The sequence below is a fragment of the Drosophila obscura genome, unplaced genomic scaffold (genome assembly GCF_018151105.1).
Source record: "Drosophila obscura isolate BZ-5 IFL unplaced genomic scaffold, ASM1815110v1 contig_96, whole genome shotgun sequence".
Lineage (NCBI taxonomy): Eukaryota > Metazoa > Arthropoda > Insecta > Diptera > Drosophilidae > Drosophila > Drosophila obscura.
In genome coordinates, this window is record NW_024542890.1 from 514,188 (window position 1) to 527,570 (window position 13,383).

Below are 13,383 nucleotides of genomic sequence, written 5' to 3' on the forward strand. Positions count from 1 at the left end.
AATTAGTGTTCGTAGCCGTCTCTAGACACGTCTACTGGCTTTTAGTCAAACAAACTGAGGCACAAATTGAGACAAAGTTATGTTTTCCAGCTGACACTGCCACCAAACCAAAATTGTTTCTGAAACGTACAACAGTCGATCAATGCTGCCACAGCGATGCTCCCAGCTCAACTGCAAAGCCAACTGGACGCATATATTTCTCTCGCTCTGACTGCATTTGGCATTTGGCATTCTATCTCTATCTCTATTTTTGTAGCCAGTCAGTTAGCTAAGTCTAATGTTGAAAGAAAACAAATAGCCTTCAGGGCTCCACAAATTTACAGAGCTGCATTTAACATTTTACGAACAAGTTTTAATTGGCTAAAAAGTTGTCTACTAGAAAATATAACAACAAATTTTGAAATTAAAAAATAGCTGTTGGGTTTCTGCCGAAATATGAGCTACTCGGACCCACTGGATCGATTGATACTTATTTGGGAACAGAACAGGAAAGAGAGAAAAGCCATGAAGTCGTTAAAAGTTACAAGGAAGATATGTATGCATATTTTGTAATTATTTTTGTTTCGCTTTTATCATCTATAATTTGATACTATAGATTCTTGTGCCTATTTTATTGCAAATTCCAACATATTTATAGTGTACTTTCCGTCTGAAAATCTAATACCGCTAATCTAGTGATGTCCAGGGTATCAGCTAGTTGTTAGTCTCCGCCCAAACCTATTTCATTTTCTTTTTTAGCATGCAAATTTTTGGATTTTCTTTTGGTGTCGCTGTCTCTGTAGCAGTCCCTTTTGCTGTTCCTGTCCCTGCCTCCTGTCTGTCTCCTTAAACTAAGGCTGCGACTGTGGCTATAAATTTAATTTTGATTTAAAGTTACAGCTTAATTCTAATGGTCAACAATGGAAGGCAGTGGCGGGTAGCAGGCGGGACGGTGTCTGCCTTCGTAAAGCATCATCATCATCATCCCGCCATCATCATGATTTTGCCAGTAATTGTATGACCAGAGGGGCCTGCACTCCAAACCCGCAGCATGCTCGCCTCTGTCTCTCTCTCTCTCTGTCTTTGGATCTCATCCCTCCCTTCTGTGCGCCACCATTACTCTGTTGGACTCCGCCTCTATAGATTCCACAGCATTTCACTTTTTCCTACATCTTCTATGCCTTTATCGTGCCGCAAATGATGATCGATGTGCTCTTCGCATGTCTCCGGCCTCTTCTTGGCCAATATGCATTTAAATTGGCCAAATGCAAAATGGCCATCAGTGTCTCTCCCACTCTCTGCGCCCTTCCCCTCCCCTCCCATACCGATATATTATTCTTGTCAACAGGTAAGTAATGCCAAAAATTATTGAGACAAATGCCATCAGATCCTGAGATCGTACTTTCTATGTGCTCAGATCTAGTAATCGGATTGGAGGAATTTAATTAGGATCCTAAATGAGCAACGCCTGCCACTCACTCTGCTTCCTGGTCCCCAGCTCCGACTCGACTGAAACGTGGATTGGGACTGGGATTCGGATTCGGCCTCGGCCTCGGACAGGGACTGGGGGCCATCCTAATCCACGCTAATCACCGAACCAAACCACTTGGATGCGGCGGCTCAGCGTCAGGCGCGAGTCTAATAAATGACCAGACTCAGTCCCGGCTCATCATCGCTGTCTCTATCTCTGTCTCAGTCATAGCTGACGTCTCCATCTCCCCATGCCTCTGTCTTAATCTCTCTTCACCTCTTGTTAGCAGTCAACGCCGACGCCAACACCGATGGAGTGCCTTTCCAAGGCGCTAATTAGCCACGTTGGCTGATGGTGTGTTGGTAATGGGTTTTTGGCATTTTCGCCTTTTCGTTTTCGGACAAACGAATTGGCTGCCACACTGTTTAAAGGTGTGAATAGGATGGACGAGGAGCCCAAGAGGTTCCAACGGAGGAAAGCGCGGAATAGAGAGAGGGGCATGGGCACAGGGCAGACAAACCAATGACGGACACTTGAAGACACTTGGAATGGAAGAGGAACATTCACTTCCTCATCGTGGATAATTATACTTCTTTCGATGGCGAGTACCTACAAATCCCATTGCACGATAGGTAATCCTTTCAGCGATCGGAAGTAAAGTCCGTCTGAGTCTCACGAATCCAGGGAGTGAATTTTTAACCTAACTAACTGATTAGCACAGCTGACTAAGCATGACCTTCGTCTGTGTTACTTAATATAGAATATTTTATGTGGGATATATTTGATTATGTGTATTTGTTTTCCTTTAGAATTTTATTAAAAACTTAATGTTGTTTTTTGAAGTTTGGATTATAATTGCTATTTAGTTAAATGCAATCTCCCATTGTTTCTGATCTTATGGGCTACAGATCCACCAAATAAAAACATTTCAAACGGATATGTTTCAACATGTAAAATGTTTTACCATAGTTACCCTATTGTGTATACCTAATACTATTAGTTACATTTCAGGACTACGCTACTTAATCTATAAAGTAGATACTGTAAATACTGTATCTAAATACAGTAAAGATTCTTTTGTTCGAATAACCAAATAGTTTTGTCCGCTCAGACAGTGCTAGATTGGGGCTCAAAGAGCATGGGGATATATACATATGTATTAAATATCTCCTCTTTTTAAATCGTCCTCCCTGATTCTTCCCTATCTATAGTAAATCACTTGACCCGTCAATATGGCCTGAGCATACAACTATGCACGAGTCTCAAAACTACCGGCCCTGATACTTCAAATAACTAGATAGCCCTTTTTCCATTCACTACCAGAACGTACGAAGCCTTTTAGGCAAATCGTGCCAACTACATACAAATAGTGCCTCTTTTATATCCATCTTTAGCTATATCCTTTGAGTGTGTCCGATGCAGTTTTCCGAGTACATATTACTGAACATTGACGAAACAGTCAATTCCTTTTTATGACACAATCAACGCCGCCCTTAATGTGTACAAATGTTCCTGAAATCAAGCTATCTGTGTCGTTCAAGCCTCCTTGGTTCTCCAGGAATTTGTCTTGTTTGAGGAACAGAAAAACCAGGCTATATAAAATATACCAGAATACTGGATTCATGTCTGTCTTCGCCCAATATTCCGCCGCTCGTTCTCAATTACTTACCGTTTATAGACTGTGTCATTGGTTATAATGTAGCAATGTAGGTTCCCCCCACTATGGTCCAGAAGCCCCTTTTTTTTGGCAGAAAGTCTAAAAATAAAGATACAGACTTGAAAATTTGCAAATTTGGTTATATTAGGAACCATTAAATATATAAATTTTCGCTTAAATATTTTAAGCAAAAAATAGTGCTTCAAACAAAGAAAAATTCAAAATTCATAACTTTTCAAATCGACCAATAAAACAGCACTCTCTGGAAAGTTTCTATTACATTTTGTTTTCCTTTTTAAGTAATCAATTTCAATTTTATTAAGAAAAGGTTACTATCTGATCAAAAAAAAAATTAATTAAAAAAAATATGACTTTTTGTGCTTTTGGATTGCATTGTTGAAGTTTCTCTTTTAAAAAACTAATAAAATTTCTTTTATTGTTAACTCTAAACGTAAGTCCAATGCATTTCCTCCATCCTTTCATTATCAGAATAAAACAGAATCTTCTCCTGCTGGTATTGCACATTTATTTGTCGTCACATACACATATGTATACAACGCATCCACTCCGTATCCTACCTTCCTACCCTCATGCTAACAGAATTTTTATACCCGTACTCGAAAAGTTAAGGGGTATATTCAATTTTTGGTCAAAGTGGATGTGTGCAACGGAGAGAAGGAAACGTTTTCGACCCCAGAAGACATATATATTCTTGATCTGCATCACTAGCCGAGTCGATATAGCTCGATATCGATATTTCTTTCTGTGGCGGACGAGTACGGGTATAAAAATGCTGTTAGCATGAGGTAGATGGTAGGGATAAATAAATCATAGCCTCACATACATCATATATATACATAAATATTGACTTAATACGGTGCACAAGGATGTTGTCGAACTTCTCCGATGTTTCGCGTGTGTTTCGTTATTTTTTGCAGTGAATCTCCGGAAACACTTTTTTAGACACATTATAGATATGTGGCACTAGCTGACTTTGTTTGGCCTTAATTTGTTTGATTGTTGTTTGATTTGATTTTTGAATGTGCGCCACGACCCATTGTATTTCGCTTCATCTTTTGTCTTTAAATGCGTTTCTATTTTATTTTTCCAAGACAAATTAAATTTTATCTACAAATCAGTATGCACAGCTTATAATTCTTACGAAAGAAGCCCAAAAGAGAATCCAAAATAAAGCCCCATTATCCTGAAGCCAAGGACAGTGGTTTTCATGCAACTAATTTGTTTCAAATGTTAACGGCCCTTCCGTTTCTATTATTTTTCCCATCAGTGTATGCATCATAGGTGGTTTTTGCAATTTTTGGGCAATACTCTTTTGCAGCATTCGCTTGTGCGTGTCCAAGTTGGTAGAAAGGACGTGCCACCCTAGAGAATCAATAATTACGAGCTATCGTATCTCCCAAGTCCAACTCCAACTCCACCGATCAACCGCTTCCGGTTATAAATATCCAGAGAACAGATTCATTGACGACTTTTGCTTGTTCCGTTGGTAGGGGCAAATTCGGAGCCAAAAATCTGGTTGGGACAATCAATTTCCCATTGGAAGAAAGCTAACGGTTAATGGCCATCTGTGGGCCATATCGGTGTCTCTATCTCGGTATCCGTGATTAGTTTGGACAGACGGATGGACAGGCTGCCTAACTGATGGATTGGACTGAGCGAATGATAAAGAGTAATTAACAAGAAAAGACGTTAAATCCAGCAACGTACTAAAATCAACAAAAGATTATTTGATCCACGGTGAAAGGTTATATATGTACATACATATGTGTGTGTCTCTCTTTTTCTCTGTAGAAATCAGCTGATGGCAAACACCGGAAAAGAGAGAAGAGAAGGTTGGCGTCCAACAGCTGTAACACAGAGCACGCAAAGAAAATACTCTTAGAAGGAAGGGTAAGGGTGGTTATTTTAGGCCGGAGAAAACGAGATAGAAACTAATTAAAATAATTAAAAAATAAAATAATGCTCGAAAAATGGAAGCTTTCATTAAAATAATTAAAATGTATAATTTTTTATAATATTATATACTATTGCATACGTCTTCATAGGTCCATTGTGGTTCCAGAAGGTAAGTCCTTTTCAATTACAGCGCATGCACAAGCGAGGCGGACTATGGGTAGGCTTGGGATTTCTCGTCTCATTCAAAATGATTTCTTTACGCTTTTGCGACTGCTGAGCAACAGCAAGTTGCTGCCACCGGTAGGTGTTCCTCTGCTGTGCTCCGCTGTGCAATACGTTCCAATCTTAATTATTGCCGCTCGCAACTGTTACTGCTACTGCAACGTCTCGGTCCTCGGTCCTCGGCAATGGCAATTCTTTTTTCTGTTATGTCAAGCTTCGCACAGACCAGATCACGACTCCGATTGACGCCGCTCTAATGAATTATGATTACAGCTGCAGAGCACCGCTCTCTCTCTCTCTCTGTCTCTTTTTCTCTGAGAACTCTACAATTTCTTGCACTCCGCAGCAGCAGAGAAGAGCAACTTCTTATGTTAGCGTTCAGTGTTAGCCGAATGTTAGGCAACAGCATGGCAATGACCTGAGAGAGTGCGTAGAATTTACCCCGACTAAGAATTCTTATTACTCACTCGTGGTACGCTCCTACTAGTCCCGCGCCCCGATCCGAACCACGCTATGAAAGACTTACTTTAATGTTTAGTTTTCTTTATTTCTTGCCACCGTATCCCCCTTTGACAGTACGGGTTCGGGGTACGCCTTGGAAACAGACGACCGTTAATGCTTAATGCAAATATGTGTTTCACATCATTTCTCTAGCCCCCTCCTCTTCCACTTACCTACATACACACATATATTTATCTTATATTATTCTTTACCCTTTTTGTGGGCGCTTCTTCTTTTTCGTTCTTTTTCTCGATGTAATTTAAATATGTAAAGTGACGCATTCATTCCGTTCCGCACTTTTGGAAGGTGATCAAAATTTGGCCGACTTTAATGGGCATGATATTACATGGGTGAGAGGATTCCTAACACGCTCTATGTGGGCGGTTGACAACGGCTTAATAGGGGGAGTTATCCTGGGCTCCCTCTAGCCCCACTCCCATGGTTTCGCACAGCGACCCCCTCCGCCACAGAGGTAACACATGCAAATCGCGTTGTCTCTTTCTCTGGTAACAGGTGTCGTTGCAGAAGAAGGTCGCCCTGTCGCTGTCGCTGCTCTGCTCTGATCTCCTCCTCTGCTGTTGTTCAAGTTCAATGCTACGACTGCGGTTGGCTGCCGCTGCCGCTGCTGCTGCTGTTGCTTGAGGTCGGGCACTGGCCCCCATACCCCCTTCCCACCCACAAACTCTACATGCTGAGAGGAAGAGAGCGTTGTAACTTTGGTTTGGAGAGCATGCTCTCTCTGCCTGTGGGACTCTCTCTGGCTGTCGTTCTCTATCGTTTCTTTGTCGTGTACGATCGCTGGAGCGTGCGTTCGTTCGTTTGTTCGTACATATTTATGCATGTGTGTGTGTAGTAGAAATGGGGCTCGCGCTTTTCTTTGCTTCAAGTTGCCTCTGTTGGGGGCGCTGCCTGCCTTCTGCAGCAGGCCTGGGCCACGGCCGTGGTCGCTTTCTCTGCCTCTGCTGGTGCTGGTGCTGCTGTTGCTGCTGTTGCTGCTGTTCTTGTTCGCTCTCTGGATACCTCTTCTTTCGCTGCTGCTGCTGCTGCTGCCGCCGCTTTGTGGAGACCTCTGGGAAAGGCATAAAAGTGGCGCACGACCAGGGACATCAGCCATTGCGCGTGATGCAATTGAAGTGCTAACATCTCGTCGTCGAGTCAGCCATCACCAGCAATACCAGCAGCAAAAGCAGTATCAGTATCAGTAGAAGCGGAATCAGCAGCAACGGAAGCAGCAGCACCGTGAACAAATATTTATTTTTTTTTTTTGGTTCATCTGCCCGCTCACTCTTCCTCTCTCCAAGTGTGTGTCTCTGTGAACTGGCAGTGTGTGTGTAACAACAAAAATACACTCCTTGCGGATGCGGACCGAGCGCGGATCGGCCGAGTGACAAAAAAATAAAACCAACAGTGTGAAAAAAACCCCAATAACCTTAACCCAATCTGTGAAAGTGTCTCTCCAGCACACACACACAAGCACACACACACACACCTCAATCGTACAGTAAATAGAACGCTAAAGAAATAAACACTTGCAAAAGGATTAAAGCAAAAGTTTAGAAAATTGTGAAACATTTTCGAGAAAAGACACCCACAAAGGTAAGACGCGGAATATACCCAAAACTAAAAGTGCAATTGGACCATTTTTTTATACATTTTTTTCTGAGAAATTAAATAGTTTTTTTTAAAGTGAAAATGCCACCTAATGGGAGAGCTATGGAGTGAAAATGTATTTACATTTCATGTAAAAGTAAATAAGTATGATGAAATTAAATTATAATGATCCTGTTGGTAAAGAGTACATGAGTACAAGAGTACAAGAGATTAAAATGGAAAATCATATTGGAAAAATGCGTTACCAGACATGCAACCTGTCTCCTTCCCCGTCAAATTTAACACCTTCAAATTCAAAGGTGCCTATCACCAGGAGGGAGGCCTGTCTCAATGTTTGAGCCTGGTCTGTTTGCCCGGCCAATTGTCACATCTTTTCCTCATTTTATGTTCGGCACCTCAAAAGAAAAGACTTAGACAACGAACTTGAGCTGTAAATTCTATGAAAATCCGTGCATATTATGCATGCGCATGACCAGGATGGGAGAAGGTTCGTGGCCTCAAGTGTGGCCGGAACTTGCAACATTTTCCATTTCATTAGAAAATGCAAGGAAGCCCGACAGAGAGTCAAGAACTATGGTGGTCCCCACTCCGATCTTTTGCCGTTGCTCTTGCTGCTGCTCTCTTGGTATTTTCAGTTAAAGTCATTAACGCAATTAACCGTTATTACCCCCCGTTGGTCGGGGGTATGGTCACCCAATTCATTAGGAAAGTATTTAGTGGCAGAGTGAGACGAACAAAGAGGCAGATACAGAGGCACTGACTGGGACTGAGACTGGGACTGGGGCGGGGACGGAGACAGAGACAGGAACGGACAGCAAAAGCAACGGTCCAAGAGCATGAGAAACGCATTAAAATAAAAGGCCAGAAGAAAAGTTAACGAAAAATGTGAAGAAACACAGACTGGGGACAACCTGTCTCCTCCGTACACAGCCCAAGCAACCCAATACATCCCATCTAGAGCCACATGCCACGCCACGCCACGCCACTCCACTCTACACTTCATTCCATGCAAGCAACAGCAATTGTAGCCGGCGTCTGGTTTAATGTGTTCCGAGTAGCACAGGCGGAGTCGCTTCGAATGAGAACTTTATTGTTTTTCAGCGCCCCGGAAATAATGTAATAATCTTGCATAAAACGAGCTCAGCTGCTGGTGCAGGGCTGTTTCTACTTGTTATTCTTTTATAATCGAATCGTTAAAAAATTACGAAAGAAAAGGCTAAGGGAAAACAGTTGGACAAAGAAGCGGGAGAGCCTCGCCCCAGGCAAGGGGGCCCATTAAAATGATTTGGTGGAAATGCTGTAGGAAATGGAACCTGGAACAGACACTGAGGCAACTGAGAGAGCTGGAAACCTGCAGGCAGCAGCTAGAAGGCATTGGCGAGATAGAGATTGCGGGGAAATCGGCATAAAAAGAACTAATGCCGACCCCAAGGGGCAGGCATTAGCATCCAACATCAATTAATTTTACAGTCGCCGTCAGTCTAACCTTGATGCAACTCAACATCCACATCCACATCGAACGTCCACGTTCACATCGACTCCGACAGCGACAGCGACAGCGACTTCAGCAATCATTAAACAAGCCCAGGCCTCGCAATCCATCAATCGAGGCAGAAAAAAAGCAACACCACAAAACATTTTCTCCTCATTAAAGACGGATTTCCACTTTAAACTCTCAACTTACTCTCTCCCCCAAGCAATGCCCCCTCCGTTGCACATTTCTCTTTTCAATGCGTGTTCAAAGTTGACCCAAAAAGAGGAAAGCCAAGCAAAAGAAAAGAACGAAACGCTAAACGCTCAACCAGCCAAGAAATCGGTACATTTTGGCCCAGTTTAGATTGTGTGCTGACCAAAAGCGGAAATTGGTGGGAAGTTGAAAGAGGGGTGGGGTGGGAGGAGGAATGAGGAAGGAGAAGAGACAGATACGGAGAGAACTAGACTTATTTCAAATTCCAAATGTAGCTAATGAGTTGGGTTTGATTGAGTTGGCACGAGATGAGTTAGGCTCAATTGCTCTCTGGTGGCTCGCTCCCTCTGGAAGTTCTTTTCTTTTTGGCGTCGAAGATCTCTTGAAGACCCCAAAGAGGAACGTCGTCTAGTAGAACTCATTTCCTGTATAGTCTGGTTTATAGAAGCTAAGCAGCTCTCTCCCACGTGCTTATAGAGGAATGAAGGATCTGGAAACGTCGCAGTTCCTTCAGATCATTCATAACTCCATCTGGCAGACAACTATACAGAATATGATATTCGTAACATTACACTCTGGCTTTGATGGTTTGTGGAGTGAGCTCTTGCTTACCGAGTCGAGCTTCTGGTTCTACTACTTCCGCAGCTTCCCCTCATTAGCATCTCGGATTTCATCAGGTAGTTCTGCACCCCGCACCTTCCCTTCTTGTGCCTTAATTTGGCTTGTGCCGCTTCGCTTGGCATAGATTCTCCACTTTGGCGTTGTCTTTTCTTTTTGGGGCTGGCAATGTGGGTCAACGCGGATTCAATTGGTGTGCACCTGTTGGGAGAAGACGTATGATAACACAAAAATACAAGTAAAGATTCGCCGAGTACTCGTAAATAGCTCCCCCGGCCGACTGTATCGCTCCCTCTCGACCGCTTTGAGTGCCTGTTGAATGGTTAAGCGATACTCGTACAAGATACTCGTACTCGGCGCAAGACCGAGTGACGAGTGATGGGCGACGAGTGATGGGTAGAGTGATGAGTGGATTGGAGGTGTATCTGGAGTGGGGCTCATGGATACTCAGACACGCTCAACACTGGCCTTGGGCCAAAGCGGGTGTTGGGAAGGAAAGTTGGTGTTGTGTTGTGTTGTCTGATTCGTCTTTCTGTGCCTTTTATTTTCTTTTTGTTTTAGCAATAAAACGTAAACTGTTCCACATAGAATGTGGTGCGTCTTTTGGCCATGGTAATTACACTTTGTACCAAAAATAAGCCAGATCATCATCATCATCACCGTCACCGTCGTCACCATCATCGGCATCGGCATCGTCATTTTGATAGGGTGAATCTTCTTCGGCGAGGCGATATTTTGTTGGGGACCATGATGACGATGAGCTGGCACTTGGGTCGTCGTTCCAGCTGAAATCTTTTCGTTTTCTTTTCGTTTGGTGTGGCCCTCGCATGAGGAATCTGTGCTATTCGAACGGTTGTTTTGCTTACAGCCGACCCCTCTCCACCACTCTGTTCTCTCTTCCGTCGCATTTGGTATTATAAGCCATATTAAAAAGAAACGCTTCTTAGTTATGATTTCTTCTTGTTCTCTTTTTGGGAAGAGAGAGAGAGGGAATTGGAACGGCCGCAATAGAGGATGGAAAATGTGGGCCAAATTCTATATTTCATCTGTATTTGGTTTATGTTTTGGCGTTGGCTTTGTCTTTGGTTTCGGTATTTTGGCTTAGTAGTATTTGTCATACCACAATGACGTAGCCTAATGCTGTGGAAGACCGTAGATCCCCTCCCACTCCCCTCCCCTAACCCGACGCTAACTTTCAGACCAAGTTAGGCTACAAAATTATTCAAAAAATAATCGCAGGCAACGGAATCGTTCTCTAGTCGATACAATTCGATTCGTTCGAGAACCAGAAATAGCAGTAAAATGCCAACATTAATATTCTTAAATGGTAAGAGAACGTTTCAAGGAATGAATGAATGAATGAATGCCCAGCCTGCCCCAATTTCGCCCCAATGTGAGTCTGAATAGCCACCAAACAAATGCAAATTAAAACTGCTTGCTGCCGCGAGGGTGAAGTGGAGCGGAAGAAGGGGACCAAAGAGTGGCAACTAATTTGAATGGTTCTAGAAAGATTTTTTGGAGCAGTTTACTAAAAAAGAAAATTATAGGAAATTCAATGTGCATGCATCTGGGGAATAGAGGTACAGACTAATCTGCTATCTTGAGTAAGCTTATCGTGAAGGCCATCCAAGGCCCTTGCTTACACGAATACATTCGATTAGAATGCTTTCATTCCATAAACCATAAATTGCTTACCTTCGCTTTCGAATGGAATTTCATCTGCACTTCACTACACTTCACTTCCACTCACTCATTCATCGTCATTGATGTCGTATGCGTATTCTTTTGGTTCGGCTCGGCTCGGTTACAAATTTAAATTCTATTTTTGATTGATGATCCGCTGACGAAGTCGCAGGTTCCCCAAAAACACCAGTTCGTTCTTATTCGAGCCAGTGTGTGAAAGTGTTCCCATTTCATCTTCTTCTTTAAGATTCCCGAAACCCAAGCCCAAAGCCAGTGTCAATTTAAGGGTCTCGTTTCGAAACATTCCCAATTTGGACATGACTTGACCGGCGATGTTTCTCATGATGATGATGATGATGATGATGATGATGATGACGATGATAATGACGATTCCCTCTCTCCGGAGCAGCCCACTCCCAGTTGCACTTGACGTGGTGGGGAAGGCCACAACTTGTTGGCCAAGAGTTTTCATTTGGTGCGTGTGTGCCGCCCATTAGGTTCATACACCTCAATTCACATCTATTCACTTCCATTCACTTGTACACACTACACTCTACTTCAGTGGGCTCCAGTCGCCATGAGTTGAGTGGAGTTCATTTCAGTGGCTTCAGAGCTGGAGCTGGAGCTGGAGTACGCTTATGCTGGGTTTTCTTTTCTTTTTAATGAGACAGAAAGGCTAATTACGAGCGTCATGCGTATGCAAATGGCAGAACAGAATAATAGAGATAGGGCGAACCGAAGAATGGGAAAGCAAAGAGTGGGAAGGTGGAAAGTGTGTTTCGGGAGTGTGCGAATGTTCTTTCTCTGTCATTGTAGAATTTTCCCTGGTAATCAGAGCAGCGATCCACCGGGGCGTTGCATTCGTTCATTCATTCATTCATTCATTTGCATTTGCATGGAAACTTCATTTGGGAATGGGAATGATTATTTATTTTTTTTATTTTTTTCCTTTGCGAAGCACCTTCAGATCCCACCACCAACATACAATAATGCCACCTGGCATTATTTTTATGGCCACGTTTGTGTCTTGTATCTTGAGTCTTTTGTCTTTATGGCTTGGACCCGTTTGCAATTCGGTCAAGCAATCATTTATTCATTCACTCTGCCACTCTACTTTAATTGCTGCCATGTTGCATACAACGCCCCTCTGCTGCTGTGCCCCTCTACCCTGCTGCTCTTTCTGCTGTTGTTTTAATTACTCAGCATGTTGCATGCAAATCTGGAAAACTCTCGACTCGACCGCAGCGGCAGCAACAACTGAACAATGAACGAAGATTTTTTTTCTTTTGCACTTTCCAAGCACCCCGCTGACGAATGGGAGTGGCAGTCCGGCAGTGGCAGTGGCAGGTGGTGGGGCAGTCATACTTGTATATCAATATCCCATTAACTGGGCAAAAGAAGCAGCGGGAGCTGTAACTGCCCCCCCCCAACGGACGCTGCTATGCTGCATCTATCTTTATATCTGTGTATCTGTGTATCTATGTGTGTATGTATGTATGTACCTACTAGTAGTTACCGTTACGCAGCAACTATACAAGCTCGGACCGCGGACAAAACATGTTTGGGGCGGCACGGCACAGAACCAGAATCGAAGTCGGAGTCGGAGTCTGAATCTGAATGAGAGCCGAACTGAAAATCCAAGAGAACACTGAGCCAGTCGCTGGCTCATCAAATGGAATTTTCATTTTTGAACTTTTGCCATCGTAAAAGTCCAATACAAGGCATTCCCCCACTCCCATCCGAATCCCCACCCCCCCACCACCACTCTCTATTCCGAAGTGGATTGAGTTAAACGAAACGCGAGGAGAAAATACAATAGCGATAGAAGCAGGAGAAAAAAAGAAGATGCGGCAGCTCAAGCTGATGGAAGATGAAAGAAGCATTAGCAGCATCAGCAGCAGCATCAGCAGCCGCATAAATCGATTGGAAACTCGTTTTCAGGTTCATTTGACTGGAAAGCGCATTTTCTGTTATTAATATAAGAAATAGATGGCCAGAAGATGGAGATTCGTAGATATGTTATAATTAAGTGGCATT

At 43.2% G+C, this 13,383-nt stretch overlaps 1 protein-coding gene across 1 annotated transcript in view; it reads left to right on the forward strand.

Moving 5' to 3' along the window:
* Positions 1 to 6,865: 6,865 nt before the first annotated feature.
* The window catches only part of LOC111071873, a 39,950-nt gene continuing 33,432 nt past the window's right edge, over positions 6,866 to 13,383 (forward strand). The window contains exon 1 of the mRNA XM_022363410.2: positions 6,866 to 7,343. The gene's annotated coding sequence lies outside the window, so the exon portion shown is untranslated. The remainder of the gene's footprint in view (positions 7,344 to 13,383) is intronic.